Here is a 19,662-nt window from a genome sequence, read left to right as displayed (position 1 = left end):
TTTTAAACGATGGCTATGCTTAGTATATGTATAATGAAGGACATTGCAGTAGTTTTACCCGTCAATTATGCCAAATTTCAATGAAGAAAAATGCTTATAAAATTTGCTAACAAAACAAACGACATTAAAAGGTACCGCATTATTTGCCTCGTGTTAAATTTCACCCTGATGATGAGATGGGTATGGTTGTATTGCGAATTTGACATCGCTTTAAATAAAAGTCGAAATGATCAGACAAATTGCAAATAAACATGTGTACGTTTTGTTCGCTAATATTTCTGAAGTCTGCTTTCTTTACAATTAATGCATAGCATGAGGGTTGAATAACCCCAATCATTTGAGGGACGAAACCAAGGGGTTTCATTTTCTAAACATTCCCGTGATGCATTTTGGTTTGTTTTTCGTTTGCCCAAAAAGAAATTATTTATTTTTACTTTGAATATTTCTAACTTTGAAAGGAGACTGATACTGCTGGTGTAAATAGGAGAAAGTCCATAACTTTCTAAGATAAATGATTTGTATGGAAAAAATTTTGATACTGTAATAAGGCGATCATAATTTGATTTTTAGTTTTACGGATTTTTTTCCAAGAAAAGTCAAGTCGGAGGACGAAAAAAAAAAAAAAAAAAAAAAAAAAAAGGCATGTCAGCTGCTGGCCCGGGTACTTTGAGGCAACTCTTGCTGTGAGGACTCCAACTGTGCGCATTGCATGCAGACACTAGGTCTGAGGGTCTCTTGTTTTGCATTGTATGAATTGGTTTGTAAGTGTAATTTCAATGCAGGGACCAACCTAGAGCAAAATTTTTGGGAGACTTCAATTCTCTCTAACAGAAAAATAGAGAGAAGTTTGAGAAATCAGGGAGACTTCCATTACTTGACAATGGCATAACACTAATGATGATATACACAGACCTTTAATAATTTAAATTAGTCAGATTAGAAGCAAGTCAATAAAAAAAAAACTTTTAATAATTATGAAATTTTTTTTATTAATTTAATTTATTTGAGGCATTCATACATTAAATAGATGAAATGTGTTGCAATTGTGTTAGCTAAATGACAAATAATAATGACAGTTTATGTATTTCTGTGTATTTTGGGGGTATTAGAACAACCTTTTGACCCAATTACAACTGTTATGTAGAGGGTCTTTTTTTTTTTAAGATAACTGTAAACAGCCCTAGGGTTTTATGATTATTTAAGCATTAATTTAGCAGAGTTATTAATTAATTACAAGTTACCACCTAATTGTAGCATCAACACTAAAAGAAATAAACATCGGTTGCACAGTATGTGGTTGCATCATCCGTATATTACGCCTACCCCTAAAGATAAGACAGTCTCAGTAATTATCCTAATCACAACAGGGGTTAACTGAGGCTGTGAAAATGTCTTTAGAATAAGTAAAGAATCATTTTATTGCCTTTTGGGTTAATTTAGACGATTGTGAACTCATAATACAGGACGACTTCCAACTTCTCTTTTGGAGGAAATTCCGGTGAAGTTAACTATTTCGCCCAATTCGCCCCCTTTCAACACAACGAAACCAATCCAACAATGTTCTGCAACACCTTGACCTTCCTCCATCATTCTGAAAGCGTTTTTACATCCAGATTTAAATATCTCAGTGGTTTATTATTATAAAACACGGGTTTGACTCGAGCAGCTTGAACTGAGCATGAAAATTTTTTTTTTTTTTTAAAAATGCAAATTTTTAGAGTCGGCGGATCCGTAAAACTAGAAATCAAATTATGATCACCTAACAAAAAAATAGGACCAAGCAGCTTTAAATGTTCATATTGCCAAGAAATTCTGATTCCATACATGCATGGTTAATACACTCTTGCATTAGACATGCCATATGTGGGTTCTTTTGTACCAACTTTGAACATCAACTTCCTGTTAAATGATGACTTTGTTGTGTATATTCACATCAGAGCGGGAGTATTACTAATAAGCATCGGCTCACAGATATCTTGTTTGAGGTCTGCCTTTGTTGTAGAAGTTTGTTTGCAAAATGTTATCTTTGACCTACGTGTATGGGACTTGCAGAACTTTTTCAGATGTGGCGTTCTGAAGGTTGCTGCTCCAAAACTTAAGGTCTTTCCTATGAGCAAGTGCTGTTGCATCCATGATGACATTGACTGGAGATGACCCACACTGACCACATTGAAACCCTTTTTCAAAATCGATTGTGGAACACAACAACTCCAGAAATCCATACCAAGCAAACTTAAAATGTGCATATGAAAAGGTCTTTTGGAATCGAAGGTCATTTGATCTCTCGTGGCTGTCTCTCAGGGACAAAAAGTAGGTGTAGAGAGTTGTTCTAAAAAGAAAAATGATAGATGCTATATTGATCAATAATATGGAAAAATTTTATTACTACAAGATCAACATTTATTTTATTATTACAAGGATCAACATTTATTAAAATATCCCCTCTATTGTGCGAGTTTTTATAAAATTTTATCTGGATGCTAAAAACTGCATTTGATAAAGTAGGACATGCCCATATTTTTTACAATAAAAAAGAAAGAAATCAAATTAACTAGTAGGCTAATTGTTCTCGAACAATTAGAGGTCTTTCCACCTTAATATTTTAATGAATTGCTAGATTGCTCAATAAGGTATACAACAATTTATTATACCTATGATACATGTACTATAAAATGGGAAAACCACAAAGTCATAAAATGATAAAATGATTTTTAAAGATTTTTTTTTTTCAATTACTACTATAGTAAGCCATTTCGTGAAGAATTCCATGTTGTATAACGGTATATCGTAAACATTTATTGAATTACTTTTCTGAATTTTTTCCACTATGAACAAAACTGAGCCAAGTGAATATTCTTTACACAATCATATAAACAGTAAACCTAACAATAGGAGAGAGTGTTCTACAGGCTACATTCATTGTGTCATCTTTTTTTGCTTCATTTACGCCTACTATTTATTGTAGGTTAATCACCTATTTCTTGTAAACAAGTCCATGAACTCGAACAGAACTTCATACGCAATGAGAGCATGGCTTGTGTGAAAGACGCAGTGCTCTTGTCCATCATACTTCAAGAGTGCATCACAGGTGTTGTTGCTGCATTTTCTTTCAGCCACTGAAATGAAGTTGAGATTCTTTAGTTTAATCCTTTTAAATATCGCACAGTTTCAAGTATTAACAATATAAAGCTGTTGGATTCTTTGTATTTAAAAATGTCAATGAACAACGTTGTTGTTAGGCCTTAAAAATAGGTTTGTTTCTGCTTTCCTGACGGACCCTAGCTTTTACTGCCAACTCAAAACTTTTTTGAATGGAAAATTATTCATTTCTGTTTTTATCTGATTTGGAAAAATATTTACTAAAAAATCTGATCTCGAAAACACTTGTAGCAGTTACTCTTTTTAAATCAGTGTAGAACTCAAAAATTTTGTTCTAAATTTAATGGCTGCGTGTTTCCATGTGTTGTAGATTTTAATTTTGCTCTCATTGCAGGGGAAGTATCTGATATATTATTTTTGTGTTTTCTTTAGACCAGCTTAATATTCAGGAAAGATATTAAAAGTATTTCTCATTTTATACCATTCAGCAGTGTCAGTATCTGCCATTTATTTGTGTAGCATTGTCAAGGAATGGGGGGGGGGGCGTAATAAATGTGAGATTTTTAGGTCACCCGAGTAAACTCAAGTGACCTATTGCTATCTTATTTCGTCCGTCGTCGTGCGTTAACAATTAACATTTTTAACTTCTTCTTAAAAACTACAAGGCTGATTGTTATTATCTTTGGTGTAAGGCATCTCTATGGTAAGAGGAATCTAAATTGTTAAATTCATGGCTCTACCACACCGGGGCACCACATGTGGGGCCTATTATGAAAAAAAAGCCAAATTTTCAAAAATCTTCTACTCTACTACCACAAATTTGAGAAAAAAACTGGTTGCATAGTTATTATGTTCATGGCCCCTGGGTCAGGGGTTCAAGATATGAGGTGGGGAGGGGGGGGGGGGCAAAATGGCAATATAGTGTTAATGCATATAATGTTTAAAAATTTTCTTCTCTATTAAATCTCACACATCTGTATTAAAAACTGACTTATAATTGTGTTTACCAGGAAGTCCTCTACTGAAATTTTAATTTTCATGTCCCCTCAAGGATGGGTTTTGACTCTAGGGCAGGGCCAAAATGGATGTATAAGTGTTAATGCATAATATGTTAAAAAATTATCTTCTTTACTCCCACACACCTGAATGGAAAACTGAATTCATGATTTTGTAGACCAGATCTTTAAAAAAATTTTGCCAAAATTATAAGTTTCATAGTTCTTTTCGAAAGATTTCATGCAGGGAGGTGGTCGTCATTACAAATTTATAATTTTTTCTACTCCAGAATGAAACTAATTAATTAAATGCACACTCCAGACTCCTCGACAAGTTTGTGTATGGGTTATATGCTACTCAGGTGACTGTTAAGGCCAATTGGCCTCTTGTTTTTCTTTTTTAATGATTAAAGGAAGAGTAGTTGTGTAATTGTTCTGTGTGTAAGAAGATTTTCAGTTTATCATATTCATAATGTTCATATACCTTGAACTACTGTTGTTATTTTTTTATCAACAAGGGGAAGAGACTTTGAATTCAAAAGTTCATTTGACCACATGCTGCCACACTGCCCGCAAACACCGTCTCTTGGTTCAGCAAGAAGACCTTCTGGAATTCTATCAAGAAGAGGTCTGGAATATTGCTGCTTCAGGTCCACATCGAGATCAAAAGGAATGCCTTTACTGGAAAAAACTTTAACCCAAGGACATGATGATATTTTTTTGGAGGCATTCTCTGGCAAGTCAATGTTCAAGGTCTTTGCATTTTCAACTAAAAATGACGTATGTTCACATTGAGGTGATTTGCATGTAATGCATAACATTTTTTCTTTATATGTTACAATCCCACATGATCCGTGGCTTGTGACACAAAGGTAATCGCCATCCCATGACAACTCCTGTATTCTGTTATCGTCATTCTACAATAAAGGGTAAGCAAAAATTAGTAGATGCAAAGCATTCTCAAGGATTTAAATGGTTATAATTATTACAGGTAAATATCGGTATCTTGAACTTGGGGATGGGAAACATCAACAAAACTTCGAGATATCTAGGGGTTTGAGATATTGAAAGTAGCTTTCCAAATTAAATTCCATGTATTCTTATATCAACACATGTTTAAGTACTGGACTGTAATTGCTTTTCTATTACGCATAAACAAATAATGTGTCTGCACTCCATCTCAATTTTCTAGTAAATTAAAAAAACTTCCAATGGAATTTCCTTAACCTTTGCACAAGTATGCCTCATTGTAATAGATTAAAACAAATGCAATGTCATAATAATTGGTCAGTTTTTAATGCAAAAACTTATATAAAATTACACCATATGCCCCGAAAAATACAGTATATACAATGTAATACATAATATATAGCAATATACGTATTAAACGCATCAAAGTATTGATTATTTATCTATTACATGTACAAACAAATTTTCAAAATACTTCGACAAACCAGGGTATTCAAGATTACCCTATTCCAGATATCAGGAGTTTTTCAATACTTTTACATAGAGAAAATGGTTGGGACCATGGGAAGACTTAGTCATAAGCGGGGTATTAGAGATATCCCATGTTCAAGATACCTATATATACCTGTATCTCAAAAATGAAGTTTGATGGATAAAATGGAGTTGCCCTGTTTGTTGTCTGTATGTAGATCCAATTTTGTCTTGCCAATGACTTGAAAACTATTACCGTGGTATATAGTCTGAAATTAAGTACATATATGGAACACTTTCTGAAGATGTGCACCTAATAGTCAAACAAATATCTAGATTATATAAAAATATTATTGATTCTACATTAGATCATCAACACTTCTTACCAGATACTGATACTGATATCTGTGAAAGGAGTAACTGTGTTCTGAAAAAAAAATAAACGAATTTCGGTTAAGAGAAATAAAAATGTCATCTGCATGTCTGTATGTACATCTATAGGATTTTTTTTTTTTATAAAATAGAATAACTATTTGGATATATTTAAAAAAAAAAATACAATAACTAGTAAGTAGTTGAGAAACAAAATGTACCTATATATCCTCAAATATTTTGATCGCTTTATAAGGGGGGGGGGGGGGGGGGGCAGAACGAAAAAATAGGGAATTGGAAGTTAACAGTGTACCCCTGTTTAGTTTTATATCTTGCTTAGGATTTTCTTATTCTTGGTTAAAATAAAATTCCATAAAGGTACAATGTGAAAGATTACGTGTATACAAAAATAAGTGTAAAATTCGAATACTTGACAATATATTTATTTTTAACCGGGTTTTCCAACGGAAAAATCCGGTTATTAAAATGGTGAAAATGGCGGGCGGGTGGATGGGTGGGCGGGCCGCTGCCAAAAGGGTACCCTCATTGTACGGATAACTCCTCATACAGTTTTCAAGATAGGAAGTTGTTCTTTTGCAGATTAATTGTACATATATCAGAGGTGTGCATATTGCTAGGATTTTGATTTCCGATAATTTATCGAAAAAATACCAGCTTTTGAACTTAGTCATTTTTTGGCAAAATGTTGCATATAGGGTACCCTCATTGTACGGATAACTCCTCCTACAGTTCTCAAGATAGGAAGTTGTTCTTTTGCAGATCAATTGTACTTAACCATTTTTTGGCAAAATGTTGCATATACATGTAGGGTACTCCATTTCACTGGATAAGGGTTGACATGGATTATGGATACAGTTTACATAAAAGAAAACCTGGTTTGCTGTCACATTGACAGCTTTTCACTTGTTTGTTATTCTATCAAGTAGCCATACGGCACAATATCTTTTGAACACCCATTGTTGCTCATAGTTGCTCAGGTGAGCGATGTGGCCCATAGGTCTCTTGATTGTATTCGCAATGAAAGTAATTAGTTTTCCTAGCAAACAAAGTAAGTAACCTGTGTTATAGATAAATATCTTGTATTCCTCTTATACCCAGTTATACCTTCTGCTTCCAGGTTTTCACGGGAGTCGTATCTTTCCATCAGGAAAGCAATCGCATCAATGTGAAGGCATCTCGGATACTTCTGCAGGAAAGCTATTATGGCAGAGAGAAGAGAAAGTACAGAAAAAAATTATACGGTAACAAGCTCCCCATAGCTGAAAGCAAAAATAACTCCCCCCCCCCCCACTCCAAAGGAGTATCTGTATACTGTTTTACCCTTGTGTCGTCTGTGTTTCATCAAAGATTTTATGGCAACTAATAATCGCAGAATCTTGAAATTTTAACTCACTTTTTGTCTAGGTATGCCACAAGAACTGAGGTAATGATCAGATTATTAGATTAATAACAGGACCTCTGTCTTTTTAGCATAAATTTAGGAAAATTCTTCGTATAAAACTAATAATATTGAGTTCATTACTTATAATTTAATTTTTTTACTCTTCAATGTAGATGAAAACAGGTCATTTCACCTTTAAAATGATGTAAAATTCAAACGTAACGTCAGGCGTATTGATTCGTTTTTAGCTCACCTGAGCTGAAAGCTCAAGTGAGCTATTCTGATCACATTTTGTCTGTCGTCCGTCTGTGCGTCTGTCCGTAAACTTTTCACATTTTCAACATCTTCTCAAGAACTACTGGGCCAATTTCAACCAAACTTGGCACAAATCATCCTTAGGCAAAGGGGATTCAAAGTTGTGAAAATTAAGGGCCACACTCGTTTTCAAGGGGAGATAATTAAAAATTAATGAAAAATTTCGAGAAATTTTCAAAAATCTTCTTCTCAAGAACCAGAAAGCCAGGAAAGCTGAAACTTGTATGGAAGCATTCTCAGGTAGTGTAGATTCAAAGTTGTGAAATTCATGACCCCCTGGGGTAGGGTGGGGCCACAATGGGGGGTCAAAGTTTTACATAGGAATATATAGAGTAAATCTTTAAAAATCTTCTTCTCAGAAACTAATCAGCCAGGAAAGCTGAAACTTGTGTGGAAGCATTCTCAGGTAGTGTAGATTCAAAGTTGTGAAAATCATGACCCCCGGGGGTAGGGTGGGGCCACAATTGGGAGTCGAAGTTTTACATAGGAATATATAGAGTAAATCTTTAAAAATCTTCTTCTCAGAAACTCATCAGCCAGGAAAGCTGAAACTCGTGTGGAAGCATCCTCAGGTAGTGTAGATTCAAAGTTGTGAAAGTCATGACCCCCGGGGGTAGGGTGGGGCCACAATGGGGGGTCAAAGTTTTACATAGGAATATATTGAGTAAATCTTTAAAAATCTTCTTCTCAGAAACTAATCAGCCAGGAAAGCTGAAACTTGTGTGGAAGCATCCTCAGGTAGTGTGGATTCAAAGTTGTGAAAATCATGACCCCCGGGGGTAGGGTGGGGCCACAATGGGGAGTCGAAGTTTTACATAGGAATAAATAGAGTAAATCTTTAAAAATCTTCTTCTCAGAAACTAATCAGCCAGGAAAGCTGAAACTTGTGTGGAAGCATCCTCAGGTAGTGTGGATTCAAAGTTGTGAAAATCATGACCCCCAGGGGTAGGGTGGGGCCACAATGGTGAGTTGAAGTTTTACATAGGAATAAATAGAGTTAATCTTTAAAAATCTTCTCCTCAGAAACTAATCAGCCAGGAAAGCTGAAACTTGTGTGGAAGTATTCTCAGGTAGTGCAGATTCAAAGTTGTGAAAATCATGACCCCCGGGGGTAGGGTGGGGCCACAATGGGGAGTCGAAGTTTTACATTGGAATATATAGAGTAAATCTTTAAAAATCTTCTTCTCAGAAACTCATCAGCCAGGAAAGCTGAAACTTGTGTGGAAGCATCCCCAGGTAGAGTAGATTCAAAGTTGTGAATATCATGACCCCCAGGGGTAGGGTGGGGCCACAATTGGGGGTCAAAGTTTTACATAGGAATATATATACATAGAGTAAATCTTTAAAATCTTCTTCTCAGAAACTCATCAGCCAGGAAAGCTGAAACTTGTGTGGAAGCATCCTCAGGTAGTGCAGATTCAAAGTTGTGAAAATCATGATCAATGGGGGTAGGGTGGTGGACAATGGAGGGTCGAAGTTTTACAAAGGAATATATATAGTAAATCTTTAAAAATCTTCTTCTCAGAAACTAATCAGCCAGGAAAGCTGACACTTGTGTGGAAGTAACCTCAGGCAGTGTAGATTCAAAGTTGTGAAAATCATGACCCCTGGGGGTAGGGTGAGGCCACATTGGGGGGTGTTAAAGTTTTACATTGGAATATATAGTAAATCTTTAAAAATCTTCTTCTCAGAAACTAATCAGCCAGGAAAGCTGAAACTCGTGTGGAAGCATCCTCAGGTAGTGCAGATTCAAAGTTGTGAAAATCATGACCCCTGGGGGTAGGGTGGGGCCACAATGGGGGGTCGAAGTTTTACATGGGAATATATAGAGTAATTCTTTGAAAATCTTCTCAGAAACTAATCAGCCAGGAAAGCTGAAACTCGTGTGGAAGCATCCTCAGGTAGTGTAGATTCAAAGTTGTGAAAATCATGATCCCTGGGGGTAGGGTGGGGCCACAATGGGGGGGGGGTCGAAGTTTTACATAGGAATAAATAGAGTAAATCTTTAAAAATCTTCTTCTCAGAAACTAATCAGCCAGGAAAGCTGAAACTTGTGTGGAAGTATCCTCAGGTAGTGTGGATTCAAAGTTGTGAAAATCATGACCCCCGGGGGTAGGGTGGGGCCACAATGGGGGGTCGAAGTTTTACATAGGAATATATAGAGTAAATCTTTGAAAATCTTCTTCTCAGAAACTAATCAGCCAGGAAAGCTGACACTCGTGTGGAAGCATCCTCAGGCAGTGTAGATTCAAAGTTGTGAAAATCATGATCCCTGGGGGTAGGGTGGGGCAACAATGGGGGGTCGAAGTTTTACATAGGAATATATAGAGTAAATCTTTAAAAATCTTCTTCTCAGAAACTAATCAGCCAGGAAAGCTGACACTTGTGTGGAAGTATCCTCAGGTAGTGCAGATTCAAAGTTGTGAAAACATGATCCCTGGGGGTAGGGTGAGCCCACATTGGGGGGGGGGGTGTTTAAGTTTTACATAGGAATATATAGAGTAAATCTTTTAAAATCTTCTTCTCAGAAACTAATCAGCCAGATGATTCTTTATAATTGTTAAGACTTTGGCTCCAGGACAATTCTTTGGCCTCACAAGAAGGTTCAGAGTTTGATGTAGCTTAATATCCCATATATAAACAATTGTAAGGGATCTTTTTGAGGACTGCAATACTCAACATATGATATGACTATAAAATCATCATGTTAGAAAAGGGACTAATGATTATAAACATAAGAATATCCAGGTGGAAAAAATCGATTTTATTTATACAGGATCTACATTTATTAATTGTACATTGTCCAGATTGTTTGTATTATGACTCCATTAAGCTGATTTTTATGGCTTACGGCCATCTAGTTGCCGGATAATCTTTACGGCAAAGAGTTCAGTTATCTGAACATGCGCGACAAAAAATAGTTCTATTCGAATGTTGCAAAGTTAACTGTTTGTTGTTCATAATAAATATCTTTAAGCAAGATTACACTTTCCATATGTTATTATAACTTATTTTATTGTAACCAATATTGACTTTACTTAAATAAACTCGAAATCTAACGCGAATGAATATTAACTGCAGTGTTTTCCCTAGGCCGTTTTTGCATAGAGGTATAGGCCCCCGCCATGCATCACACATTGTCGCCATGCTTTCCGCTATGCATACTTACATGTATTGTAAGCAAACAATCTTTTCCCAATTATTTCAGATCCTAACAGTGATAAGTAAATGTAAAGTTGTCGTTATTTCGTTCAATCTTCATAAAAACGTTTGCACCCGCAGAGAGCGTCGCTAACTTCGATCGACATTGATCTCAGCAAGGGGGAAAGTGTTTAACGGTTAAAGAACTGAACTTATGATTGAGGTATATTGAAACTGGGAGTATAAATCGGTAATAAATGCATAAATAGAGGGGCAATTACTACTTGTTTTAATATAATGTGCCTTCCTCGACACCTCCACCATCATCGAATGTTGGGGATTTTCCAAGATCTAAAAATAGCACAATGTTCCCTCAATGGTGTTACCTTGGTTGTGCTATGATTGAAGTGTTTATTTGTCGTAAAAATATTGGAAACTTGAGACCAAATGTACTCAAATAAGAAAACAATATACAGTTAAGCTTGATTGCAAGTCATATACGGAAGCGATGTCACATTACTATAACATAGAGACATCGTATAGTATGCCTCTGAAAATGACTATGTATACATGTCATGTGAAGAGAGACTGACTGCAAATTTTAGTTATAGTGCAGTAATTAATTTTAATTAAATTTGGTGTCAAAACAAGTTTGCTGTAATTGCATAGTTCTGCCTGTCCCCCCCCCCCCCCCCCTCCAAAGAGTTTATCTCTGTACTAAGGGAAAAAAATAAAACAGAAGGTGTTAGAACTGCCTTGTGAATCTATATTTCTTATAAAAGCTTGTGAAGGTCAGCCTCTTAAAAAAGTAGAGAAAAATCTAGAAAAATATGAACAATTATACATTTATGAAATACAAATAAAATGGAATAATACTTGTTGGTGTAGATTTCATCAGAATTCATTAATTATAGTACATAACATGCAGTACATTTCATCATTTGGTTATATTATTTTTACATGCAATGATTTCGCGCTGGCTGTGGCGCTGTTACGTTGCACCGTGCACCAACTCTCGCACAAGTTCATAGTGCGTAGGAATACAAGGTATACTGATATTTGAGAGCATGTTGGTTTTAAGTGTTTTTGTGTCCTATATAAAGTTGAATGAATTTACAGTTAATGTACTTCAGTCGTTGGATAAAAGAAAGAAACAAATTGTCTCAAAGTGGAGTTTGAGTCTGACATCATCATTATTATTTTATGCAGTCTATGATTTTCCTAAAAGCAATGGTGGTTTCAACCAATTGATAAAAGAGGCATCTAGATTTCAATCCTGTCTGTTTCGGTCACTAAGGTTCGACCAATCAACAAATGGGGCATGTTGATATCGGTCCTGTTAGTTTCTATAGATCTATGAATTACTAGTTACTTTCTATAGAGCTATAAATAAACTAAAGTTTCCGTAAGAAATAGAGGGAATCATACTCGATCCATGTAAATATAGTCATATCAAACCCGTAAGCCATTATGGCCCTTCAGGCCTTTGATATCATACCTATTGTTCCTCAGGTGAGCGATGTGGCCCATGGGCCTCTTGTCTAGCTCACCTGAGCTGAAGCTCAAGTGAGCTATTCTGATCACATTTTGTCCGTCGTCCTTCTGTAAACTTTTTACATTTTGAACTTCTTCTCTAAAACCGCTTATCCAATTTCAACCAAATTTGAAATAAAGCATCCTTATGGGAGGGCGAATATAAATTGCAGAAATAAAAGTACGATTTGTATTCAAAGCAGAGAAAACCTTGAAACCGAAGAAAAAGTGGGGTGCATTTTTAAAAATCTTCTTCTCAAGAACTACTGAGTCCAATTCAACGTAGTTTAGCATAAATTATCCTTATGGGAAGGAAAATATAAATTGCAAAAATTAAGGGCCCGCAAGGATTTGCAGGTGCCCTATAGTAATCACTCTGTCCGTCTGTCACTCTTTCGTCCACAAATTTTCTGTTTTTTTTCTAATAACTTTTTTTATGGTTGCCCAATCAAATTCAAATTTGGTATGGTAGTTCAGTAGGCAGAAATACATATTTTGATGCCAAGTTTGGTTCTCTATGTCTTCTGGTTTGGAGCTTGGGTGGTGCATAATAATGAATGGGCAAAGAGAGATAACTGCTGACAATGTTACCATTGTATACTTGGAAGGCTGTGCAATATTTGCCCTTTGGGATTAATTAACCTTCCACAGGAAGAAAATTCTAAGCTTTATCTTTATCTGTCACATTGAGATTAATTATTGCACTGTCTGTGTTTGCAAATGAACTTTGTTTTGAAGTTAAAATTTGAATGATGTGTAGTATTGTGTACATTCTTTGAAATATGGATTTAAAATATAATATTCATACTTTATTTTGGTTAATATACCGTACACAATGATTTATGATAATTTTATTGAATTCTAAAATCAAGATATATATTAAGATATCCTTTTTCACTATTTTATTTTTTAATTATTTATTCTATTGTTTTCTGCTTTAATGCTGTTAATTTTAACAGGTAATCAGATAATAACCCCATTCTGTCATTTCTGAAAAAAAATCTTATTGTTAAAATTTAGAAGGAAAGGATGAGAGAGCAGAACAATTAATCCCCTGGGATTAATTATCTTGCCTGCTGCAGAAAATCCATGAAGCCCTCTACCTAAATTGTGAAATTCATGACTCTGGGTCAGGGGTTCAGGCTCTAGGGTGGGGCCAATATGGCCATATAGTAAAAATGTATTAAATCTTAGAAAATCTTCTTCTCTACTTCCATATATATTTGTTAAAAACTGAATGCATGATTATGATGTCCATGAAGCCCTCTACCTAAATTGTAAAATTCATGGCCCCTTGGTCAGGGGTTCAGGCTCTAGGGTGGGGCCAATATGGCCATATAGTAAAAATGTATTAAATCTTTAAAAAAAAAGTAAAGTAAGTTTGCTTTAAAACTTTTTTGAATATGTTTTATACATGAGCTTAAACGATCAATGTTTACCGCCGATTTTACATCTTTGCACTTTCAGCAGTGGGGGAAATGACGTAATAAGTTAAAAATAGAACATTACCTCTTTGTGATACGTTATTATATCCCTTCTCTGATTTGCCATATAATATCAATACATTTAACATTATAAACAAAAGGAATTCACAAATTTCCGAGAGATTCGTAGCGCAATTGAACGCCTGATTGCACAATTATGTATTGAATAGTCTACGATTTGCTGCATTACCGTATGATAATAAACGAATAATTTTATGAGTTTTGTTTATAATGTATCATGACCCCGACTACTTTAGTCTGACCCCACAAGGGGCATAATTCAAACTACATTTAGCAGAGTATAAAATCAACATGAACACGGATTTTACTATGTTATTATCATGCAGCCGATAACTGGTACAGTAAATCGTAACAACTCGGCAAATTCAGGGCGTGCTAAAAAGCACAAAACAAGATCTTTTTGGTTCTAAATAATGATATAAACTAACAGATTGATAAATAAGGATTTCACTTTTTAAAGTATATCAAGTTTTATCCAAAAATACCAAGAAATAAGGAATTACGAAAAATGTTAAATTTTAATCGATAACTGGTACAGTGCCAGTACATTATTTCGAATTTATCAATTATTTTCAAGAACTAAGTCTTGTCAGTGGCGATGATTTGTGTTTTGGTACAAACACTTTTTCACTTTTGGTTTGTCAGAGTAACTGCATAGAAGAGTTGATTAAAATCAGCTCCCAAAAATCCTAACCCTTGGACCAAAACTGGGGCCTCGGGCAGGGTTCAAAGTTTCACATGGAAATACCAAGGAAAAATGTTGAAAAATCTTTTTCTCATTAGAACCACTGCAAAAGAAATGCCAATATTTTTAAAAAAAAGCTTGTGTATATATAGTGAAAATAGTGTAATCAAAGTACTGACGGGAGTTGATTTTATCGATTTTTATTTATTTTAAAATCAACGATATGTAATTTTGCATGCATGGCAAGTAAATTCCTTTAAGTATTTGAATTACGCACATTCTTTATAATATGAATTGGCCTTTGATATGTAAAATGAAGATTTTAGATTGTAAAAATCGTGACCCTCGGACCAAAACTGTAGCCCCAGACGGGGTCAAAGTCTAACATAGAAAAACATAGGAAAAATGTTTAAAAGTTTCTTTTGAATAACCAATGCACCAGAAATGCCAATATTTACACAAAAGGTTGTATATATAGTTACGATTCTAGATTGTAAAAATTGTGACAACTTCATATCCCAGTGAACTTTTTAAATTGCTGTTTATTTCTTAAATATTTACAATTGCAAAAATGTTTCCTTATATGAACCTATAAAATAGCGAAAACTTTCAATTCTTAATGAACCTTTTCCTGACGTCACAATGATCATAGCACGCGCTTGTCGCTTGGATTATTGTAAACATAAAATTTTGGTAATTTTAACAGTTCTCTACGATTTGTCCCTTTCAAACGTAAATATAAGTACCGTAATAAACAGCAAAGTTAAAAAGTTCACGGGGAAATGAATTTGGTTGGTACTTGATCAAATCTACTGAGAAGCCCTTTGGGCTTCACAGGATTTGATCACGTGACCAACCAACTTCATATCCTGGTGAACTTTTTGAATTGCTGTTTATTTCTTAAATGAATTAACGTTTTTTTGAACATGCAATGATTAAATCAAAACTTACAATCTTGGTAATTTTTACACTTCTGAACAATTTTTGTCTTTTTCAAACGTAAATATAAGTAATAAACGGCAATTTAAAAAGTTCACGGGGATATGAAGTTGGTTAGTACGTGATCAAATCTACTGAGAAGCCCTTTGGGATTTACAGGTTTTGATCACGTGACCAACCAACTTCATATCCAGGTGAACTTTTTAAATTGCCATTTATTTCTTTATTGAGCTCCCGTATTAAGCCAGTGTTGCTCATGTGAGCGATGTGGCCCATTGGGCCTCTTGATTTGGAGTACAATTAATTAATAAGTAAAAAGTTGTTATGTTTTTATCTCCTCGCACAACTCGTTGCAAAGGGGATATAGCATCGCTGCTGTGTATGTCTACTTCAGCTTGTTAAGCCATCAAGATAATAAATTCATCTGATTTACATCGATTTTTAGGCAATTTTCCTTATTACTTGGAATGGAACTAGTCCAGTTTCAAAGAGATGAATACTTGTGTCATATTTCATTGTTAAACTGATCTAAGTTATTGGCATATATGCTTAATGTATGGTAAGAGGAATCTAAGTTAGTAAATTCATGGCTCTACCACCCCCAAGGGCCATAGGCGGGGCCAAATATGCAAAAAATGCCAAATTTCAAAAACCGTCTCAACTCTGTATCCCACATATGTGGGATAAAAAATAAATGCAAAGTTATTATGACCATTAAGTCCTCTAGTTAAATTGTTAAATTCATTTTCCATGGGCTAGGGGTTAGGGCTTTAAAGTTGGCCAATGTGGTAATATGGTAAAAATGTATTAAATCTTAAAAATCTTCTTCTCTTTTTTCATATAGCGTAGAGTCGCAAAACACAATATGTATAACACACACTTTTTTCAGGCAAAATTTGATGTGGGGGGTTGGGTGTTGTTCATGATTCTAAAATTTTACCCCTTTTTTTCAGACCGTGATTCTGGATACCCCAGGAATAGTGACTAACGATATCTATGGCAAGCCAAAGTTTTGATCATTGTTATACAGGTGAGCAATGTAGCCTTTGGGTCTCTTGTTCTGTTACTGACCTAACTACATATATGCTTTAAGCTATTTTTTGAGACTTAAAACACAGTTGAAACATTTTACAAAGATATTTAATTGTATTTGTATAGATAATCAATGTATACTAGTACTGTTTTAAAAGAGAAAGAAAATGATTAATTTGTTCATGTGTTTTATATGTATAATTTTCAGAATTTTTATGCTTATTAAATTTGTTATTCCAGAATGTACCTTCATATGATATATCAACAGAGTCCGAGAGTCCATTGATTAGTGATGCCCTAGTGGTGTTGCACTCGCATGCGAAGCACCAGTGAAATGCACTTTCTATGAAGCAGAGGCTCTTTCTGCGAACAAACAGAAATGTGTTTGCCTGAAAGAAAAAAAAACAAAGTACCTATATATGAAAGGAGCTGTGTGTTTATAATGCTTACTCTGGTGATTTGTCATGTATAAATTCAGTCTGTTTCATTTGATTATGCTTATATTTTGTTCACCTTAAGAGTATATTAAGGCTTGTCATGCTAAATGAAGGTTAAGTATGTGTTAACTGTTTAGGTATAATGTGTACTTTCTGCAGCTTGATACTTTTGTGGCATAAATCTTTAAAGGTAACAAAAATATTATTCTTCTTTACCAATTTTTGCGATTACATTAGACAAATCTGAACATAGAACTATTATCCCAATACACTGTATCAAATGTGGACTCGTTTATGCGTTTCTCAGTACTTCGCTCTGGTATTACAACCAATACAGTGTTTGATTAGGGTGTTTATTTTTCATTATGTAAACAGCCATCTGTTGATTCCAGAATCTTATGTAATTTTAATTTCTGTTGATTTTTCATACCTGAATATACTATCACAGAGAATACATGCTCTACAGCATTCATATTTTGATATACCTCAAGCTGCCTGGCATTCATATCATAGTCTCTCAGTACAAAGTGGTTGAAAAAATCTCCAATAGGAGTAAACCCTTTGTACAGCAACAGAAGTTCCATGTAGCATTGAAGGTCTGTGGAAAAACTCTGTAAAGAAGTTAATAATTCTTTAGAACGTTGAATAAATTCAAGTGATGTGTAACATCTACTTCTTTCAAACTAATGAAAATATTTTTTTTTTCGTTTTTTTTGCTACCTAATTGCTTAGATTTGTTTAAGATTGTGCTTCGTAGAACTAACACCCTTAGTTGAACCCTATTGATATTACAAGACTAAAGGTCAAAGATTCACAGCTAAATTTTTGCCATCAGAAAGATATTTTTTTCATCATTTGTGTAATTTGTTTCCTATTAAACAAAACTGGTAACAATTAAGGTATCTCACTTCGCCTAGACTTGCACTAGTACATCACAAGGCGGTAATTGAAATGTTTTGTTAAATTGTTTGTATTGATCATTTTTGTTGAATATCGTCATAGCTCAGCTGGCTTGTTAACAGCAGATAATGAGTTCAAATCCAGGGATTTTTGTTCACATTTACTGAGATTACATGTTTGAAAATACAAACTTTTATGCAGAATTGCATATTTAACAAGTATCAAGTAGTTTTTGGCTGCATGAGTTTAGAAAACATTTCAAGGTTAAGTAAGCCTCCTTAGTACAATTCTTATTGAAATTTTCATTGTAACCCAGACATGATTTTTAAGGGAACAATATTATATATTTAATTAAACATTGTTATTTACATTATTGTGATATATACCTCAAATACACTTGATCCATATGCTATTTTCTCTCCCTCTTCAATGCTTTCTGAGAAAGTATGGCTAGTGATTTCTGTTGCGTTCTTTTCTGTGCAGTTCCGCTTTGCTAGAATTTTTTTTTTTTTTTAGAAAACATTGACATTTTGATCTCTTTGTGATTATTTTATTTATTAAGTAAATTTCTCTAATAATAATTGATGGTCAAGTTTTAGCTCACTGAGACAAAGTTGGGGTGGGGGTATTGGTGCTATACTGGACATTTTTAAATGTTTTGGAGCATCATATACAACATTCTTTTTTAAAATGAGACAATATTGTATGATTTGATATAATACATGTATTTTACATTTGTAATCATAATGTAATGTAATATATAACATTGAAAAGGAAGTTGTATAATATGAGCCTATCATTTAATATTCATGAATATAATTATTTGTATTGTATTGTGTATGAGCCTATGCTATAGCATATCATTTAATATTGAATATAATAATTGTATTAAACAACACAATATCTTGTTATTTGTATTGTATTATGTATGTATCAAATTTTGAACATTGTATCATACCACACATTACAATATGAAATATAGATCATTAATTATATCATTTAGGCCACCCTTTTGTCCATCTGAGATCACTTGTCTAGAGGATGACCTCTCTCGTTGGCTCAATTCAGCTCATGCTTCACACAGAGTGTGAGGGGTGTGCGGTAAACTTGAGCTAAGTCTGTATGTCTGATATTTAAGGTCATGGCAGAACTTTGAAAATCTCGCTGAAAAATATTTGTGATTCATAATTCTTTTCAATACACTTCGCCAAAAGAAAGTATATTTGGTCTGTCTGCAGTTACCTTGAAAGTTTTTAGGTCAAGGGTCAAGGTCGTTAATTACATTAATTTGAGATGGTTACCATCGCAATGATATTTAGTAAAATGATGCCTTATCCCAGTGAGCTTAGTAATTACACATTTTAAAGTTCTCTTTGAGATACTTACATTGTCTTGGGGTACCCTTGATTCTTCGCTTTAATTTGGGTATAGCAGACAGGTCCAGCTTGCTTTCATTATTGAGAACAATATCTTTGGAAAAACTTTTAGCTGTAATTTGAGATTTAATGTTATGTGTTGAATTTATTCTTGAACATAAATGAGTTTGTTTTGGTCAATAAAATTGTATAAAACGGCTATGACTCTTGTTCATTTAATATGTTTAGATCATCTATGTAGTATCCACATACATGTAACAATAGTTTAAAGTAAAAATGAAGATGTTGATTTAATAAGTGAAGTTCACTGACGCGTTTAATTTTGAATATTATTTTATAATAAAATAATATCTAATAAGAATGTCCATTAATATTTTTCTATGGAAGAAAAATTGGTTAAATATATAACAAGATTTTGATTAAATTGCCAACACCACACTGGTTATTTAGGCCTAGCAATGATTCAAAACCAAACGACGAATATTGGCGAT

At 34.2% G+C, this 19,662-nt stretch overlaps 1 long non-coding RNA gene across 1 annotated transcript; it reads left to right on the top strand.

The window, feature by feature from the left end:
- Positions 1-1,766: 1,766 nt before the first annotated feature.
- LOC128159075 (uncharacterized) lies at positions 1,767-19,368 on the top strand. The gene is made up of 6 exons (XR_008240092.1): positions 1,767-2,310; positions 2,966-3,126; positions 4,613-5,023; positions 7,045-7,168; positions 16,380-16,456; positions 16,699-19,368. It is a non-coding gene; the product is annotated as an uncharacterized LOC128159075 (long non-coding RNA).
- The last annotated feature ends 294 nt before the right edge of the window (positions 19,369-19,662 follow it).

This window comes from Crassostrea angulata, chromosome 8, assembly GCF_025612915.1.
Source record: "Crassostrea angulata isolate pt1a10 chromosome 8, ASM2561291v2, whole genome shotgun sequence".
NCBI classification, from domain to species: domain Eukaryota; kingdom Metazoa; phylum Mollusca; class Bivalvia; order Ostreida; family Ostreidae; genus Magallana; species Magallana angulata.
This window is presented reverse-complemented; position numbering and strand designations above follow the sequence as displayed.